At 42.6% G+C, this 19918-nt stretch overlaps 1 protein-coding gene and 2 long non-coding RNA genes across 4 annotated transcripts in view; 2 read left to right on the top strand and 1 right to left on the bottom strand.

The window, feature by feature from the left end:
* The first annotated feature begins 5 nt into the window (after positions 1-5).
* Positions 6-15270, top strand: LOC141980493 (uncharacterized). Its single transcript, XR_012637569.1, has 3 exons — positions 6-36; positions 1595-1677; positions 15060-15270. It is a non-coding gene; the product is annotated as an uncharacterized LOC141980493 (long non-coding RNA).
* Positions 3429-19668, bottom strand: LOC141980492 (uncharacterized). Its single transcript, XR_012637568.1, has 5 exons — positions 19533-19668; positions 18996-19098; positions 14879-15109; positions 14445-14779; positions 3429-3785 (listed from the first exon to the last, which is right to left on the bottom strand). It is a non-coding gene; the product is annotated as an uncharacterized LOC141980492 (long non-coding RNA).
* ATF7IP (activating transcription factor 7 interacting protein) overlaps positions 19604-19918 on the top strand; it is a 168280-nt gene continuing 167965 nt past the window's right edge. Inside the window, exon 1 of one of the 2 annotated variants that reach the window (XM_074941763.1) lies at positions 19604-19883. The gene's annotated coding sequence lies outside the window, so the exon portion shown is untranslated. The remainder of the gene's footprint in view (positions 19884-19918) is intronic. The other variant, XM_074941755.1, reaches the window with a different exon arrangement.

The following is a 19918-nucleotide window of genomic DNA, read 5'->3' as shown; positions in this document are numbered from 1 at the left end:
TGGAACTGGCTACTGCTCTCCTTGGCTCCACTGAAGGTAATTCCACACCCACTACTGGTAGGGGCTTGTCTACACTTACAGTGCTGTAGCAGCACCACTGTAGTGCTTAGTGGTGATGCTACCTACGCTGATGGGTAGAGGCAGTAGCTATGTTAATAGGAGAAGTGTTGACATAGCAGCGTCTGAGGGGTTTGGTTGTTATAACTACATTGCTCAGGTGTGTGGATTTTCCATAGTTATACTGACATAAGTTTCAAGTGTAGACCAAACCAAGGAAACTTACAGCAGCCTCTCTTGCTGCAGCACTGATGTTGCTAGATATCGTGTGACTAATCACTTTGGTCGGTAAAACTTATGTTGCTCAGGGGTGTGAAAAAAAACACATCCCTGACCAACATAAGTTACACCGACAGAAGCCCTGGTGTGGACAGTGCTATGTTGGTGGGAGATGCTCTCCTCCTGACATAGCTACTGCTGCTCATTGGGGGTGGTTTAATTTGGTCAACGGGAGAGCTCTCTCCCGTCAGCATAGAGCGGCCACATGGGAGACTTACAGCGGCGCAGCTGCATGGGTACAGCTGTGATGCTGTAAGGCCTCGAGTGTAGACATCACTGTAAACTGAATATTAAAATGGCAGTGGTAGTACCTCCCGTATGGCAAACCTTGTGCCTGTGGAGTAGGCTAGTACCAGGAGTCCAGTTTGCCATTTGGGACCGTAAGCAGGGCTATTGAGGATTCCCCTTGCATCACACACTTTCATGGTAATGAAAATACAAACCTCAAACTTGGCTTGTTTTTTTTACCAATAATTGAGAATTATCTCAAGAGATGCATGAAGTAGCATTAAATTTAAGAAGTTTTAAAGTTGATATGTTCTCACCAAAGTTCACAAACAAGGACATTTTCTACTGCACATATAATAGTGCATTTCAAGTGTTCATAAGTTGGTTAACCAAACACATTTTTTAAACATATTTTTCAGATAAATGTGGTATGCTATGCCATTATACTTACATTCACATTCATCCTCAAGACCCACTTATGTTCTGATTGCTATAAGGAATGAGTCAGAGCCATTTAATCATTCTAGTTATAATAAACTTTCTTTGCTTCACCATGCAATGGTAACTGTGTAGTTTCATAGCATTCTCCTTGTCCATTTTCCTCTTCCCTCTGTTGTTGTATCAAGTCTGAAAATAGGCTCTGATCTTGCCATCTTACCTATGCAGACAGATCCTGTGCCTATGCAGAGTCATATTGCCTTAAATGGGACTTTGTATGGGCATATGGGTCTCCCCATCCAGTGAAAATTGCAGATCAAGGTTTTAGATTTTAACTTTTCAAGGCATACTATGCCTTCTAATTTATCCTGTGAGATACACAGAACATTTTTGATGCTGTAAAATATTTATTGAGGGGCTGGTCACAACTCCATAGTTAATGTTGGTTCTGTTTTGCAATTAAATAATGATTAGAGCAGTACACACACATTTGGGACTATTCACATGAAATGTTTAATATTTTGAAATTTAGTTGTCAATCTCCAGCTTTCCTCTGATCAGAATGTACAATAAACCTTTGCTTTGTCAATAGGCAATTTGGATTTACCACAAACAGAAGAGTCCTCTAATCTGGAGACTGAAAGATGGTTTATCCAGGCTATGAAACACTGACACGTGAGGCTTCTCTCTTGTAAATATAGGTTTCAGAGTAACAGCCGTGTTAGTCTGTATTTGCAAAAAGAAAAGGAGTACTTGTGGCACCTTAGAGACTAACCAATTTATTTGAGCATAAGCTTTCGTGAGCTATAGCTCACTTCATTGGATGCATTCGATGAAGTGAGCTGTAGCTCACGAAAGCTTATGCTCAAATAAATTGGTTAGTCTCTAAGGTGCCACAAGTACTCCTTTTCTTTTTATATTCCCTGTAACTCATCTTCCCTCTGAACTAAACAGTCCCAGGTCTTTCATTCTCTCCTCATATAGAAATCTATCCGGGCCTCTAACCAACTTCACCACCCAGCTCTGGATTCCTATTTGTGATACTGGTATATCTTTTTGAGACAAGATGACCAGATTTGAGCACTGTATTTCATTTGAGGGCATATCATTGATATAGAGGCATTATATTATTATTTCTTATTCCATTTTTATATATACGAGCATTATGTTTTTTGCTTTTTTTTTGACGGCTGTTGCACACTGAGTAGAGACTTACATTCACCTGTCCATAATGATACCCAAGTCTTTTTCCTGAGTGATTAGTTAATTTAGAATCCATCAGTGTGTACACGTAATTCTAGTCATTCCTTCCACTGTGCACTGCCTTGCATTTAACAATGAATTTCATCTGCCATCATGTTACCCATTTGCCTACCTTTGTTAGATCCTTCTGAAATTTCTCAGTCACCTAAAGTCAAAAGGCTGTGCCCAGATTTAAACATGGGTCTCCCTGACTTTGTTAAATATAGACCACCTGCTTTAGTGAAATAATTTTTGTCTTGTGCTATTTAAAAGAGAACATAATGCCCCAATAATTTAATGTAGGTAAGTAACTGTGAGCAAATTATGATCATGGTGCAATGATCCTCTCTCCCTAGCCCCTCTCCCCAAATATCTTTTTCTGGGGGGAAAAGATTTTCTGTAACCTCTTTCCACAGCATCATGCTCTGACCAAATCTCTTAAAACAGGCCTTTATGAAAAATTCACTGTATAATTGAAATGCTCTGATAACCTTCTCGAAAGAGCCATCACCCCACTGCATTATGTGAAGGTTACACACGAGTGTTTGCTTTCCTGTTATTTACTTATGGAATCTCATTTCTTCTCTCCATCCTGAGCTTATCTTTCATTCTTCCCTTCAGGCCCTTCAAACCTTTGTCTCTTCTTTCTCCCTTCCAATCACACACACTCTATCCCTCCCCATCTTTCTACTCTCTCCTCTCCCCTCCCCCAACTTCTCCAACTGTTGTTTTCCAAACTCTCTACAGAATTCTCCTGCCTGAAGCCTCAGTTGCTAGGCAACGTCTCTCACCTCACCATGTGAGCTTGTTGCCATAGTGACATCTCCCACTTCCCTTCCCTGGGCAGCTTGCTGTCATAGCACCCCCTGTCAGGGTAACCATCAGTGGCAGAACACAGGCAAAATCTGTCTGAAACCTACTGAGTTTTCTGTTCCCATTAATTAGTCATAACAAGTCAATTGCACCCATCACAAAACTCTTTTGCTTGCACCACCATCAAGGAGTTCAGCAGGATTAAAGGTCCTTTAAAGACCTCAGTCTTTTGGTTTAAAACTCAGGATTTAGTCAGAATTCTCAGGACTGCCTATAAAATTTTTATTGTTGTATGCAGTGTTGGTGTAGCCATGTCAGTCCCAGGATATTAGAACGACAAGGTGGGTGAAGTAATATCTTTTATTGGACCAACATAGTAACTAATCTATTCAGAACAGGGACAATATATAACTCATTACCAAAAACAGAGTAAGACAATTTATATGTTATATAAACAAGGTGTCACAGAATGAAGTACTATGAAATTGCTATTTGTTAAGGAAGCCACATAACTCATTTTGACTGCCACTCCTGAATAATTTGGTCATCCCAAACTTGCAACAATAAAATCTTCAATAGTGTCCTGCAGCAATTCCTTGATGTATATGAAGTTGGGATATCTTGGATTTGGACTCATTCTGACCTATGATTAGTTGAAGATTGCAGTGCACTGTATAGTAATAGAGATTGTAGCATATTACAAATCCATCTTTCACTCCTGGAGTCACCTGTCAAATCAAGCACAAGTTGGTAGTTAGGAAAAATTGCTTCTAACTGATGGCTGTTGGCGACTTGTGTGAAATGGGCTAGGATCCAAGTTCAGTTCCTAGTGGGTGGAGCTTAGTTTTCAGGCAACATTTGAAAGAGTACCACTGCTATTTTTTGTGCCTCCCCCATCCCACTCCTGCCCCAATGGCAGCAGTAGTGGGTTGGGGCACAAATTACACCCTCACACGGATGGCCATTTCATTCCTGACTAATCACCACCTTGGAACCTTTCACTCACTACAGAGTTGAGCGGAAATGAACATTCCTCACAGGAAATAAGCAAATCCCAAAAATTAGTAACCCAAGAAGGTACCAGTTAATACATATAGAAGGTAGAGAAAACCATCACCCCCAAAAAGGATTCTCCTCAAAACCCTAAAGAGAGGTGGGGGAATGATAATCCTCCCAGGGATAGTATCTTCAGATAAAGAATCTTTATACTAAGATTCCAGCTACTAGTTACAAAATAAATTTCCTCTAAAAATACTCTCCAGGAGTGAGAATCCTGCCCAGATAGTAAATAGCTTGAAGATGTTCCAAAACAAAAGGGGTAACATTAATACTGAACCTGGCAGCATAACCTAGGCCAATGCCAACAATATATATTAAATAGGGAAAGAATAAGATAAATCCAAAAGAATCATGCTTAACACTTCAACAGACTGAAGGTTCTTCCTGAAAAAAAGTGACTTCAAACATTTTCCAATTCAAATAAGAGACATCCCAAAAGAAACAAACGAACTAGAGGTTAGAAGGGTTTGGGCTCCTGATTCAGAAACAGGTTCTGCAGGAACCAAAATAGGATCCTTCCCTAGATGCAGACTCCAAACCAGTAATGCTTTGTAAACTTGTTGAGTTGCGACTAACATTCGTTGAGTCTGTTAATCAAGAAGTTGGATTAAAATAAAATGGCTTTATGACCAAAAAAAAGTTTTCACGAGACTTCCATAGTTGTCTTTTTTTTCTTTAAGACAATTTCTAAACAAGAGATTTCAAAACTTGTTTTTCTTTGGTGGGAAATAAATCTCTCTCCCCCTTTTACTTCTCCTGTCCTTTTGCCCCCCCCCGCCCCCGCTAAAAAGACTTTGTGCTCTGCATGCCTTTCTGCCTCAGGCCTCTCTCTCAATCTCTCTCTTTTGTATTTTGGATTCTCTCTCATGTCTAGTGTCTGAGCACTGTCCATCCTCTCCCAACTTTATTCTGGACTGGGTGACTTCCTTTGCCTGGCAAATTGTTATTGCTTTGTCAAGGATTAGTTCTGGGTCTTCCAGTAGTCCGAGTTTTTTCTTCCAGATGCCAATCAAAATATGGTCTCTTAGCAGGGACTTAGACTCCCAAAATTGCAAGATTGGCTTTTCAGCCTTAAATCAGTCACAAATTCTGTGGTTTCACATTTTTGTACTCTGAAAAACATCTTTCATCTGTTTTATTTTTACGTGGAGCGCAGTACTTATTTCTGTAATAGTTTCATAACTAGCCTCTTGTGCCTGAGCTAACTGAATACTGTTAAACACATTAAGTCCTTCAGAACCAGCTATTGTCAGAAATAAGTCTACCTACTGACTGCCTTCCTTTCATTGGCACCCATTGCTTACAGATACTGAATGAAGTGCTCTTTAAGCCTTCTCCCATTGTTTTCCATATTTCCAAAGACTTTCAACTCTGGTGAGGATTTTAACTGCTCCATTCTTCCACACAGGATACTTTACATCCTTTTTACTTCAAGTACTATGCGGTGTTCAGTGATCGCTCAGCGTATGTCTACACTGCAATTAAACACCCTGGCCTATGTCAGCTGACTTTGGACTTGGGATGGAGCTCAAACTCCGGAACCCCATGAAGGGGAGGATCTCAGGGCCTGGGCTTCAGCCTGAACATCTACACCACAGTTTTACAGCCTGAGCCAGCTGACATGGGCCAGCTGTGGGTGTTAACTGCAGTGTAGACATACCCTCGGGTGCTTAAGGTGCCTGTAAGAGATCTGCCTTTATTCTGTGTTTGATTCTAAATGGTTGTGTATAACAAGAGCTTCACAGCATGCCACCCACGCTCTCTGGGCAGTGCATAAGTGAATACAAGACTAGACATTCCTGTGTTTGTAAGGCCCCCAAAAAAACACAGCATGAAGAAAATCTGAGAGAAGTTTTCAGTCCTAATTATATATGTGCTTACCTGTACCCCTGAAGCAGCTAAACCTGCCATAATCTAATTTATTTTGCAAGTCATCTTTAAGGTAGTCTTCTGTTTTTTCATTTGCAATTTCCTGCAGGCCCACAATGTAGTCAACCTATGAGATACTCATACAACGGTTACCATTTGAATGTACAGCACTATTAGTTTTACATCTTTTGTAAGACTCTAAAGCAGGTTTCAGAGTAGCAGCCGTGTTAGTCTGTATTCGCAAAAAGAAAAGCAGTACTTGTGGCACCTCAGAGACTAACCAATTTATTTGAGCATAAGCTTTCGTGAGCTACAGCTCACTTCATCGGATGCATTCAGTGGAAAATACAGTGAGGAGATTTATATACACAAAGAACATGAAAAAAAATGGGTGTTATCATACACACTGTAAGGAGAGTGATCACTTAAGATGAAGGTAGCATGTTGAAAAATTGAGGATGATAGTTACAAAGAGGAAGTTGAGACATAGTGTTTATCCTGACCAAAAAGTAAATCTTTTTAGATAATATAGAATGTTTGCTACGCAACACCAAAAAGAGTTTCAATTTCTAAATATTAGAGGTCCAAAACACTTTTCACCTCTTTCAACTGTCAACAATGGAATCAACAAGTAATTGCACAAGCCTGTATCCAGAATCTCCACTCATCATACTTCTTGCAGTTAAGTGCATGCTTCATTCAGTTCAGACTATGTATACGTATTCAGTACATTATTCTGAAATGCTCACACCTATGTTCTCTTCAAAACAAATTTCTTCCAACAAGTCAAAACATATTCCCAAATGTACCGGTGTTCATATATGTGTCAAAACATTTCTTAACCAGTTAAGAGTTTTCACTTTTAGATAAAGTTAAGAGTGATTGAACACATTTTCCTGAAGTTTTCCTAAAGCATGTAATTCTGAGGCCAAACAGATTTCGTCTCTAGAGGTAGTTTTAGATAGAGTTGAGCAGCTAAAAGTAGAGGTTTGAAAGAGGGCTCTCTCAATTTTAATGATTATTTATATCATTACCACAATACTGTTATGCATTTCTGTTCTCTCCCCCAACCTTCTCTCAGCCCAAGTTATTTCCAGAGCAACTAGCAAAAGACAATTGCAGGCAAGCAATAAGGAGCTCAGCTGATATGCAATTTAGAAGCAGAGTTCCTGCCCCATATGCAAACACTTCCATAATACAAAGTAAGATATAGTTCTGTAAATTCCACGGGCAAGTTAATGATAGAAAGGCAAGAGAGGTGTCATTTGATTAGTTAAAATCTACAGAATCATAATTTCAATGGTGTCCCCCTCTGTAGCATGGCAAGGGGGACTCGTTGCCCTCCTTCCCGGCTTCCAGATGCCGGTCCTTCTGTTGGTGGACATTTTGATAATATAGTGTCATCAAACATGGGTCAAGTTGGGTATCATTTGAAAGCCCTTTCTCTCTCAAACACACTGGAACCAAAATGACAGATCTAGAGCAACTATGCAGATAGATACATATTCAAGAAAATGTTTAAAACTCAACTTTTTAAAATTAGACTTTAACACAGACATGTCAAATATGCAGCCTCACAAAGTTAAATTGTGGTCCTTGACTAACAGTACTGTGTTATTGGCTAATGATACCTGATTCATTTTTTTAATGTTATAGATTACTATTGTCACGTTGTCTGGAGTGGCTCACTACTGAGTGCCAACCTTAGGGCAGACTGTCAAAAAGTAGGGCAGACTGTCAAAAAGTCGGGCAGAAATCCCAAACTGGCTGTATGTTCTATGATTAGATTTCACCAACCCAGTAACAAGTGTGAACTCCTCAAGCACTATAATAGTCTTACCATGGAGTCAGAAACTGTCCTCTTGGGCATTCCAGTTTATCTTGCAATCCAGGCAAGCTGGACTATATGACAGATGGTCACTTTACACCAAAAGTCACAACAATATTCCTAAAAGACCAGTCACAAACCCAAGGTCAGTTGTATTTAGATCTCAAACCAAAGACAACACCTGTAGCCAGTCCTGTAATAAACTAACTAAAGATTTATTAACTGAGAAAAGAAATGAGTTATTTACAAGGTTAAAACATGAAACATACACACACACACGAGTTACAGTCTTAGATTTGAAAAGGTAATGTAAGCTTCTATAATAACCAGCTCTATATGTTCTTTAGGGCTGACCCATGCCAAGCAGCATGGGGATCTCTTACTTATGTTTGGGAATCTTTGCCTCTCAAAGTCCAGACAGCATAAAGATCCTGGTTTCTCCTTATCAGAGATTTTTATCCCCTTCACCCCAGAATCCAAGCTCATGTGTGGAGTTCATGCACAGGTCTCTCCTTCCTGGTGGGAGCAAGGAATGCAGTCAACAAGGTCTCTGTCCTTTGGTCCTACACAATGCCTCATTTGCCCTCAACAGATTGAGACTTTACTTTATTAATGCCTCTTTTCCTGTTTGGTAAGTTACACAATTATAAAGGTTTACAATGCAAACATTCAATATAACTTTATAATCTGGGCTACAGAAGTTTTAATTAGATCAGCACATGCAGCATCCTACACTATTCATAAGGTCTAGACACCAACATATTCTTACAACTCTAATATTTATCTTAACAATACTAACACACAGGTGAGCCAGACTGGTTTCCAGCTATGTATTTGTCAGTGTTCAGTGAGGCTTGGGGCCTTGCTATGAGCTGGCACCTGGTCTGCCAGTGTCACAACTATAAATGGAAGGAGCGCTAAAAGTTGATTTGCTATCATCGGCAAAAAAAGAAGTTGTCCAGTGATAACTGATTATCAGCTTTGTTTATTATGCCAAAAGAGTTGTAATAAGGTAGTGGTTAAGATGTCAGCAGTCAGTTGTTACAGTACTGTGAACCAAATACTTAAAGAAAAAAGTTGCGATGTGCTACCCTGACGTCATCTTTGAAAAGCATACTGATGTGTTTGAAGTCATTTCCCAAGGGTTACTGAACTCGTGTGACCAGTTTCACACATTCACTGTACATTCTGCTTTCTGTTTCACACAATGGAGAGCTGCAACATTACAAAACAGGTCAAGTAATTCAGTGAGGTTGAATCAGTGACAAAGCCAACTTTTGGGATGGTGTAGTGATACATAAAGGTGGTTAAATCTTTGCTGTTCTGTATTCTATCTGTCAGGACTGTTAATTGGAATTTGTACCTTGCAGCACTGAAAGACAGGGTGAAATACTTTTTTGATTTAGATTTGACTAACTATTTTGCAAATCTGAAATAAGAGGTGTAGAAAATTTTGACCCTGACAGATGGGAGAAAGTTTGAAAAGGAAATTGGGTTATTAAAAGGTCACCAGTTCTCTTCTGCACTTGGTTCAAATGAAGCTCTGGAGCATGAAAACAGAGCAGTGATAGGCATTAGGGTATGGTGGGCATAACACCCTGTGGTTTTTCCTGACCAACCCCAGAACTCCATTGAATTTCCAACAAACGTTAAGCATGGCTTGGATGACTCCCTCAAAAGTAACCAAGCACCACCTAGACTCATTAGGTGCTTTTAAATGCCAAGAGTTAATTTTAAAGCTACAGGATAAGCTTTCTCACACTGGTAATCCATTCATGTTTGACGGACCACAGCTCATTTATATCATGACAAGAGCAGTCTTCAGTAACGAGATAGCTAACGATGTCAGTCAAATGGATACTTTGGGTCATGACACACATGAAGCCTTCAAAACTCCCAAAATTAAGACCATAAGAATGGGTCATACTGGGTCAGACCAATGGTCCATCTAGCCCAGTATCCTGTTGTCTGACAATGGCCAATGCCAGGTGCTTCAGAGGGGATGAACAGAACAGGTAATCATCAAGTGATCCATCCTGTGTTGCCCATTCCCAGATTCTGACAAGCAGAGGCTAGGGACACTTCAGATCATGGTTTTGAATCCTTGCGATCCTGGCTAATAGCCATTGATCCCACATAAACTTATCTAGTTCTTTTTTTAACCCTGTATAGTCTTGGCCTTCACAACATCCTCTGGCAAAGAATTCCAGAGCTTGATTGTGCGTTGTATGAAGTAATACTTCCTTTTGTTTGTTCTAAACCTGCTGCCTATTAATTTCATTTGGTGACCCCTAATTCTTGTGTTATGAAAAGGAGGAAACAACACTTCCTCATTTACTTTCTCCACACCAGTCATGATCTTGTAGACCTCTATCATATCCCCCCTTAATCGTCTCTTTTCAAAGCTGAAAAGTCCCAAAATCTCTTATTAATCTCTCCTCTCATTGAAGCTGTTCCACACCCCTAATCATTTTTGTTGCTCTTTTCTATACCTTTTACAATTCCAATACATATATTTTTTGAGCTGGAGCGACCACATCTTCACGCAGTATTCAAGATGTGGGCATACAATGGATTTATATAGAGGCAATATGATATTTTGTGTATCATCTATCCCTTTCCTAATGATTCCCAGTATTCTGTTGGCTTTCTTGACAGCCACTGCACATTGAGTGGATGTTTTCAGAGAACTATCCACAATGACTCCAAGATCTTTCTTGAGTGATAACAACTCATTTAGACTCCATCATTTAATTCAGCTGAGACATCACTGATGAGGTCATAAATGCACTGGAGGTGATCATATGCTGAGTTTACCAGTTGAAGACCAACATTATGACACTTGCAGAACTACATTAGTGGATGTTTTCCAGGAACCAGACAAATGTAGAAAAATTGCCACTGACAAGGGGTGCATTTATACCTGCTAACAACAAGAGCACAAATTATCAAGCAATGGAATGACTCTGGGATGACTGAGTGCATCCAAAACTACCCTCCCCTATCGGGCATGGATGGGTCTTGGAGGATGGACTGATCACACAGGTTACATGTGAAATACCATGCACTCTCAAATCAATTCTTCAGCTAATCAAACACTTGTGTGCAAAGCCCATATGCTCACCACGCTGCAAATATCTGGCCAGCAGCCTGCCTTGTATGGAGATGCATGAGTGCTGTGCAGATGAGAATCAGTGTGACAACACGTCTAGCAGTGGTGCCTTAGATGGAGACAACACTGATGAGGACTTTGATGAATAAATATTTTCAGTCCCAAATGTCCAGGCTAACTTTCCTAGAATTACTAAAGATCAATGTCTCTTTTATGTAAGCAATGTATCCCTGTGTTTAAAGTATAATTTTAAAAAGTGTTGATTTTAAAATGAATATAAATCTACACAATTGCTCTACGTTTGTCATGTTTGGTACCACTGTGTTCATGGGACAAAGGGCTTTCAAATGATACCCAAACTGACCCATTCTGATGACACTGTATTATCAAAATTTATACCAACTGGGAGGGAGCTGGGAAGGAGCAGTGAGTCCTCTCTGCCACATTGCAGAGAGTGACACCATTGAAATTATGATTCTGTAAATTTTTACTAACCAAAGGACACCTCCCTTACCTTTCTATTGATAACCTTCCCATGGAATGAGATTTTACTACATTACGCTCCCAGACCAGTAAGACAAATGAGATAAAAGCAGAATGGTTTGCATAGCACTGAGGCTCTCAAGGATGTTAGCTGCTTGATTAGGCCATACTAACTTGGTCATATCAAAGAATGAAAGGGATAAAATGATCTTTTTTTTTTATTAAAGAGCCTCTCTTTTTAGCTAGTAAAGTTTTGTTTGCTGTTTAGAATGGACTTATAACTTCAGTCTCTTTTTTGAAGGCAAGTCACATTAATAGATTTGTTGACTAATATGTCACACAACTGTTACAATTAATTTTTCTTTCAAAGTTTGAACATCAGACTCTTCAGTGAAAGATTATGCACAAGCATTCTGAGTGAAAAAATATGCCTACCAATATCTCAAGTATCTAAAGTACTAGGGTACTTTAATGTTGTAAATATGATCAAGGCTACAGGTTTTAAAACAGTACTTTTGTAACAAGTTGTGGAAAACTGTTGTCTTCAGCCCTGAATTTCCCAAACCGCACAGCATCATCTGTATCCTACTCCTTACAGTACAAAACTCCTGTACCATTACACGTCTTTCCTTGTTAATCAAAAAATAGAATTAGGTCTAATTAACTGATATAACAAAATGAGGTCTGAAGCAGAATTCAAAGGGTAGCAAAGCTGGTAGGAGCATAAGCTTTCGTGAGCTACAGCTCACTTCATCGGATGCATACTGTGGAAAGTGTAGAAGATCTTTTATACACACAAAGCATGAAAAAATACCTCCCCCCACCCCACTCTCCTGCTGGCAATAGCTTATCTAAAATGATCACTCTCCTTACAATGTGTATGATAATCAAGGTGGGCCATTTCCAGCACAAATCCAGGGTTTAACAAGAACGTCTGAGGAGGGGTGGGTGGGGGGTTAGGAAAAAACAAGGGGAAATAGGTTACCTTGAAGTCTCTACGTAAAAGAATAAATGGACACAAATCAGATGTCAAGAATTATAACATTCATAAACCAGTCGGAGAACACTTCAATCTCTCTGGTAATGCGATTACAGACATGAAAGTTGCAATTCTTCAACAAAAAAAACTTCAAATCCAGACTCCAGCGAGAAACTGTTGAATTGGAATTCATTTGCAAATTGGATACAATTAACTTAGGCTTGAATAGAGACTGGGACTGGCTAAGTCATTATGCAAGGTAACCTATTTCCCCTTGTTTTTTCCTAAGGCCCCCCCCCCCCCCTCAGACGTTCTTGTTAAACCCTGGATTTGTGCTGGAAATGGCCCACCTTGATTATCATACACATTGTAAGGAGAGTGGTCACTTTAGATAAGCTATTACCAGCAGGAGAGTGGGTTTGTGTAGGGGGGAGAGGGGGTGAGAAACCTGGATTTGTGCTGGAAATGGCCCAACTTGATTATCATACACATTGTAAGGAGAGTGATCACTTTAGAGAAGCTATTGCCAGCAGGAGAGTGGGTGGGGGGAGGTATTTTTTCATGCTTTGTGTGTATAAAAGATCTTCTACGCTTTCCACAGTATGCATCCGATGAAGTGAGCTGTAGCTCACGAAAGCTTATGCTCAAATAAATTGGTTAGTCTCTAAGGTGCCACAAGTACTCCTTTTCTTTTTGCGAATACAGACTAACACGGCTGTTACTCTGAAAGCTGGTAGGGTGCTTAATGAACCAAAACATTTCTGCTCAGTAAACATGCAGAGGTAGCAGTAAGACAACACCTAGGCTACGTGCGCTGCTCCCACCCCAAGCACCCCTGCAGCCACTAGGAAGCTGTGGGGGCAGTGCCTGGGGGTAGCAGTGTGCAGAGGCCCCCGGCCCGCCCTCCCTAGGAGCTCCAGGTAAGCACCACACCTCCCTACCCCCAAACTCCCTCCCAGAGCCTGCACCTCCTCCCCCTTCCCACACACCCCCTCTGGCTCCTGCCCCCAAACTCCCTCCCAGAGCCTGCACCCTCTCCCTCCACACCCCCTCCCATCCCCAAACTCTGTCCCAGAACCTGCACCCAAACTGTCCCAGAACCTGCACCCCTCACCCCCTCCTGCACCCCCAGCCCAGAGCCTGCACCCCTCACCCCCTCCTGCACCCCTACCCCCTGCCTGGAGCCAGCACCCAAACTCCATCCCAGAGCCCGCACCTCAGACCCCCACCCAAACTCCCAGAGCCTGCACCCCAATTCCAGCCCAGGGCCTGCACCCCAGACCTACCACCCCAAAACTCCCACCCAGAGCCTTAGGCAGGTGTTAACTATTAGCATCATTAAACATACATTTAGGGCAAAACTTCCCAACACCTGCATATTTTTGAAATGCCCTTTCCTCATTGCCCACCTTGGTGAGCATACTTAGCATCTCTCCCTTGTTACGTATAACTGCCCAACCAACCATGTTGGCTCCCCACACTAGACACACTCCTGCTGGAGTGGACAGGAGGTATTGGATCCTCTGGGCTTGTGAGGACAAGAGACTGTGCAAGCATAGCTGTGGACCAGTCCCAGAAACGTAGACATCTATGGAAAGATTACACAGAGGATGCAGGAAAAGGGGTATGACCAACATGAATAGCAGTGCCATGGGAAAGTGAAGGAACTACACCAGGCATACTTACAAGGCTGGCAATTCATCTGTGCTGAGCTGTAGACCCCACCAGTACCTCACAAACTACCATGGGTACCGTGGAGGAGCCCAAGACAGAGACCTCTGACATGAGCGAGGAGGAGGAGGGAGATGTGACGGGGGTAGTCCAGCCATGCCATGAGCCCATATCTGTTTGAGACTCCATCACAAACTGGCAGGACTGGCTAGATGAGCATCAACAAGCCCAATGAAGGGGAGGAGACTTGTGTAAGTGCATGTGTACATTTTTCCTTAGTGCTTACATTTAAAAGGTGGTACCTAGCCCATCCTCAAGTATCAACTTTTCATTGTTTTACATATATCAGAAGAGGTAGCAGTACAACAAAGAGGCAGAGTTAGTACCTGCTTTTCATTCCTCTCTTGGTGGGAGGGAGAGGTGCATGTATAGCGGTTTATATACATAGGGATGTTCCTTGTATCCCTCTCAGAGAGCTCACTGAAACTTTCATGGAGATACTCCGCAATCCTCTCCTGGAGGTTTCTAGGGCTGGCTGCCATATTTCTTCCTTCACAGTAGGATTGTTTCCCATGCTACTTCATGATGAGTTCAGCTGGCACTATTGTAGTAAACAGGTTAATGGCATAGGGGTTCAGGGAACTTTGGATGCCAGTGGCAGATGTGCTCTCTGTCCCTTTGTTACTCTCAGGAGTGAGATATCAGCTAAAAACATCACTGCCTGTAGAAAATGATGCGAATATTCAGTGCCATTACACTATACTCATACCCTTGGAATAGGGACCAAAACTTTATTTTTCATGCAACCAAAGTTCCTTACCTCCAACTCATTGCACCCCGGTGGGCCATAGGCACCATGGATGGAGCTGGAGAGCAGTGCTGTGCAGATGCACTCCACAGCTGAAGTGTCAATAAGCATGTCTTATAAGGGAAGGTTGTCTTGAAACTTATTTTTCTTTCCATTGTGACTGTAAATCCAATGATATATTCGTTTTTATCAGCTGCTGCTGCTGCAGCCTTGAATGATGCCACCTCCACAGAATGCCTGACCCTGATGAGGAAAAGAAATAGGGAGGAAATGTTCAGTGAGATCCTGCAAGTCAGCTGCTGCATCAGACCATGAACAAAGGGCCTGGATAGCCAACATGGCAGATAGCTTGAAGAAGGAAAAAGTAGACAGGAGAAAGGCCCAGGAATTCCAGAAGGAAAAGGTGAAGGAGATGCTGCTTTTCCAATATTAAAGTTCTATTCCATTATTATTAAACATTTATATTTTATTACCTGTTTTTTGCACTATTTCTGGCAATCAAATGTCTATTTTTGGAGAATATCTTTATTAGTTCACGATACACTGCAGAATGCATAGTGGTACTCAAAGCCCACAGTACTTGTAAACGTATAGCAGCACCACATAATTCATAGCTTCAGTAAAACACAAAATCTAATATTTATAAATGTATAGCAAGCACTACACAATTGCTAACAGCACCCAAGGCCCCATGCACAAAGAATGGGCCAGCACAGCAGTACAGGGTGTGCCCATTAAGGTGCTCTTTGAAAGTCTCCCTGAACCACATAGCTGCTGGTTGAACTCTTATAATGGCCTTATGTTTGGCTGTTCAAAGTCAACAAACATGTGCTCCACCTCCAGCCTAGCAGCAGCTTTTCCCCCTTCACTTCACACACATTCTGCAGGACAGGTAGTTATAACTATCAGAATATTTTTCTTCACAGAGATCCAATCTAATGAGTAAACATCGCCAGCGTCCCTTTAGTCTACCAAAAGCATATTCAACAGTTATTCTGCACCTACTGAGCTGGTAGTTAAATCTTCCCTTGGTGCTATTGAGGTGGCCAGTGTATGGCTTAATGAGTCTTCACTCCACAGTTTAAGCTGGGTGATTGGCCCTCAGGTCAGAACATGCTAGCTCAGGTGCAAACATTCCTATAAAAAAGCCCCTACCCATGTTACAGCTTCCTTGCTGTCTCTGCACTTTTCCATGTGTGGCTGAGGGCATATTCCATGGTTCTTTGTGCTGACGTATTCTAGGATTCTTTTTCAATACATTACAGGAGAAATCATGGCAATGGAAGATGATCATTCAAGTGATTTTGCTGCATCCTTACTGCAAACAGGTAAATTCTAGCCCAAATTAAAGCAGAGCTCAGGCTCTAATCCTTCCTCCCCGAGTTAAGTAAGATATCCTGGGTTTAAATCACCTTCAAATCCAGGTCATTCTGGGTGGTAGTAGTGGTGGGGAGGGTTGGGCAAGAGCCCACATGAACTGTGCAGTGAATAGAAAAGGAGTACTTGTGGCACCTTAGAGACTAACCAATTTATTTGAGCATAAGTGCAGTGAATGAAGACATACCCAAAGAGAAAATATGGTATAATTCCTTAGTAGACATTTAGTACGCACAAAACGTAAGTTGTATTTGAAATACTATTATGAAATTTTAAGCAGCTCTATTAAGTAGTAAAACTATTAGAACCTATGCTAACTCCACCCCTTCGTTGCTGTTAGATATATTTAAATGCAAGATTTCAACATAACATTTACAATTCTATACGTTACTACCCATATTCCTTTCTGATCTTCTTTCAGAGGTGTCTCTGTAGTGTAGCCATAATATGAAGTCTGTGTCATCTGGATTTTTCAGAGCTTTTCAATCACCCCCAAAGCACGACTTAGGTCGAGGTGTCCACTGTGGTCTCAACTGCCAGATCAGAATCTGTCAGCAGCAATCTCATGGCGCAATGAGTGGTCTGCAAAAGACTTATGGAATGGTTTCCTTGCTACTGATCCAACCATTCTACTACCAGAATTTGACATGCCATGTTACCTTTGGACTCAGTTGAACAGGTTCCAAACTGGCCAAGGAATGTGTGTAGCCAACCTCTACACATAGGATCTGAGCAATGACCCACTTTGTCAATGTGGCCTCCATCAGTCAATGGTGCATGTTGTTGAGTGTCAACTGATTAGATTTTGTGGTCACCTTAAGGCTCTTCATTCAGTTGATGAAGCTGTACTGGGTGGCTCGGCAAGCATTAAGAGGGGCTTGGAAAAGAACTCGGAGGCTGTCACTTTTCCCAATGCTTAAAAGCCTTGTCAGCAAACAAAAGTCTGGGGATCCTCACAGCTAGCAGCAATTCAGTCTTTGGGCTAATAATTGACTGCTCTCTTCAGATGCTGATTAAATAATGATCTATAGCCTGTATTCAAAGTGGCACAGGTGTTGGGATCAATGCATACAAGATATCCATTGCCTAGATGTCTATAAAGCTCTCTTTGGGGCGCTATCCTTTCCCCATGGGCAAGAATTTACAAGCCTTTTCTTCACTGAGGTCAGCCCTGTTTTCACTTTAACTGGGACAAATTTAAAGGCTGTTAACAAACCACTTCTCACAGCAGATTTACTCATCCCCAGCAAGCCTGGGGACAAAGTAAACCCTGGATGGGGAGGGGGATAGGGAGGCAGGGGGAGCCTGGTGGGGAGGGTAGTGAGCCTGGGGGTTGAAGTCTGAAGCCCCGTGCCCAGGGGCTGGAGCCCAAATCCCCACAGCTGGAGCCTGCTGCCTGCCACCCCAGGACTGAAGTCTGACCCCACTGCCTCTAGGAAGGTGGGGAACCCACTGGCTGCCTGCTCCTCCAGTATTTGTGTTTCCAGAGGGGTGCAAGGCACAACCCCTGCTGGGAGCCCTGGGATAGGGGCTACTGCTTTGTTTCCCCCGCCCCCAATCACTGCCGAGTAGGCTGTGGCCACAAGAGAAGCCCCTGGTGGCCCACTTTAAAGCCATTAGAATAGTTCTGTAGGCTGGGTAACCTCTAAGGGTGACATGCTCTCTCCCAGCTCTCCCTCTATGTCTATAAACTACAGTGGGCCACACAAGGTGGTACAGGTATGGGGATCCAGCTGTCACAGCAGATTCCTTGCTTAGTCTTGTCTCACTCAGCCACTGAATCCATCTTTAACTCCTAGATTTAATTAAAAAACCTCCCTCAAACTCCTTCCCCCAGAGCTCTGGTTGTCTCAGCTCTCAAATGTGAATGTGTGGAAACTGAAATAATGCTTTCCCTAAATGAAAAATTATTATACAGCTTCAGAAACTGCCATGCCCTATTTATGGCTATTTTTAGACCTCTGTACATGTACAAAGCCAGCTGCTTCAACTAAAATCCACATGTCCTCCCCATGGCTTTTCTCCCTTTTGGAGGTGTGTGCAAAAAAAAAAAAATTAAAATTCAATGCTACAGTATAAAGCATGTGGGTTATATAACCATACAGATGTTGCTGCTCTGCCAAGGAACAGAATTTTGGTCAGTATATTCTGTATCTGATTGAGGACCCAGGTGTTAGTACTGTGTATATAGCATAACTACTCATTTAAATATCATTTCCACTCAAACTGGAACAGGAACTTACTTTCTCTTACCTATAGTAAAACAGGACATATTTCTTAATTGGTCCAGTATTGTATGTATTTGATAAGAAAAAAGAGGTATTAACAAAAACAGAAAACTTTAGTATTTCAAAACATACTCTAGTTCACCATAGTAATGCTCAGCATACGTACAATGCTTTACATTTCAAAAATCTGCAGTAGGTACTGTTTTTTGTTTGAGGGTAAGATAACTTCAGACTTCTAGTCATGTAAGTCAGGAAGGATCCCTAGTATGGCCAGAATGTGCAACAGGCATCAAGATGGGGGGGAGGGGATGTGTTCGGGTAGGATAAATACAGGAACTCCAGACTATGGTTTCTGCTTCTCGCTGCCAGTGATTTGCTGTGTGACTTTGCATAAATCATTTGCTGCTGTTTGTTATGCAGTAACAATGTGCTCAGTGCTGTACAAGGCAGTAACTACAGATAGCTCCTGCCCTGAAGAGGCCAGAGTACATTTTTTGCTCTGCAAAATAGGATCAGTAACTTACCTTGTCCCTGAGAAGGTAGCTAGGAGGGCTACTATACTGTCTGTTGAGCACACTGCATGCTTCAGGAGGAAAGGGACAAGCAACTCTTCAGGGGCCGTTGCTACTATAAGTTGGGAGATACAGAACTAATGCTTCCTGCTCATGCGGGCGGAGCTGCTCTGCTCCCCTACCCAACAGCCCCCTTGCCTCTGCCAGGCACAGCCCTGCTACCCACCCCAACTCTGTGCCCCTCCCCCCCCATCTCTAGCCCCCTTCCTCTGCCCACCCCCAGCCTGACTCTGTACCCCTCCCCCCCAACTCTAGTCCCTTCCTCTGCCCTGACTGCACCCCTCCCCCACCCACTCTCACCCCATGTCTGCACCCCTTTCCCTGCCCCCACTCCAAGTATGCACCTGCCTCTTCCACCAGGGACACGTTCTTCCCCCCCCGGGGCACCTGCAGCTTCGGGGCTGCAGCATAGAGCCCCTTTGCCAGGCCAGACCTATCACTCTAGTGAGCAACCACCCTCGACCCACGCCGCATGCTGCCGCGTTCCACCTTAAATCCCGGCCACTGCTTGCACTTCACCACCAGTAACCTTCCGCGGCCACCCGAGAAGGGGCGGAGCCACACGCTCATTTAAATAAAACAGCGGCTGATTTGCATGCCTCCAAGATGGCCGACGTTCGGATTGGCCAGCGATGAAACAGCCCCCACGGCCGCTCCTCGATCCCACAGAGGGGCGTGGCCAGTGATCAGAGGGCGGGATGTGGGCCTCATTTGCATAACGGTCCGGCGCGTGCAGCTGGGGGAAGGCGGCTGTACGGGGTTCTGTTTTTGAATCTGCGGCGGAAGCGGCGAGAGACAGGAGCGCGAGCGGTGAGGCTGCGGCGGGATTCACGGACACAGGTACAGCACGGGCTGCAACACCGGGCTTGTTTTGT

Source organism: Natator depressus, chromosome 1 (assembly GCF_965152275.1).
Source record: "Natator depressus isolate rNatDep1 chromosome 1, rNatDep2.hap1, whole genome shotgun sequence".
NCBI lineage: Eukaryota > Metazoa > Chordata > Testudines > Cheloniidae > Natator > Natator depressus.
This window is presented reverse-complemented; position numbering and strand designations above follow the sequence as displayed.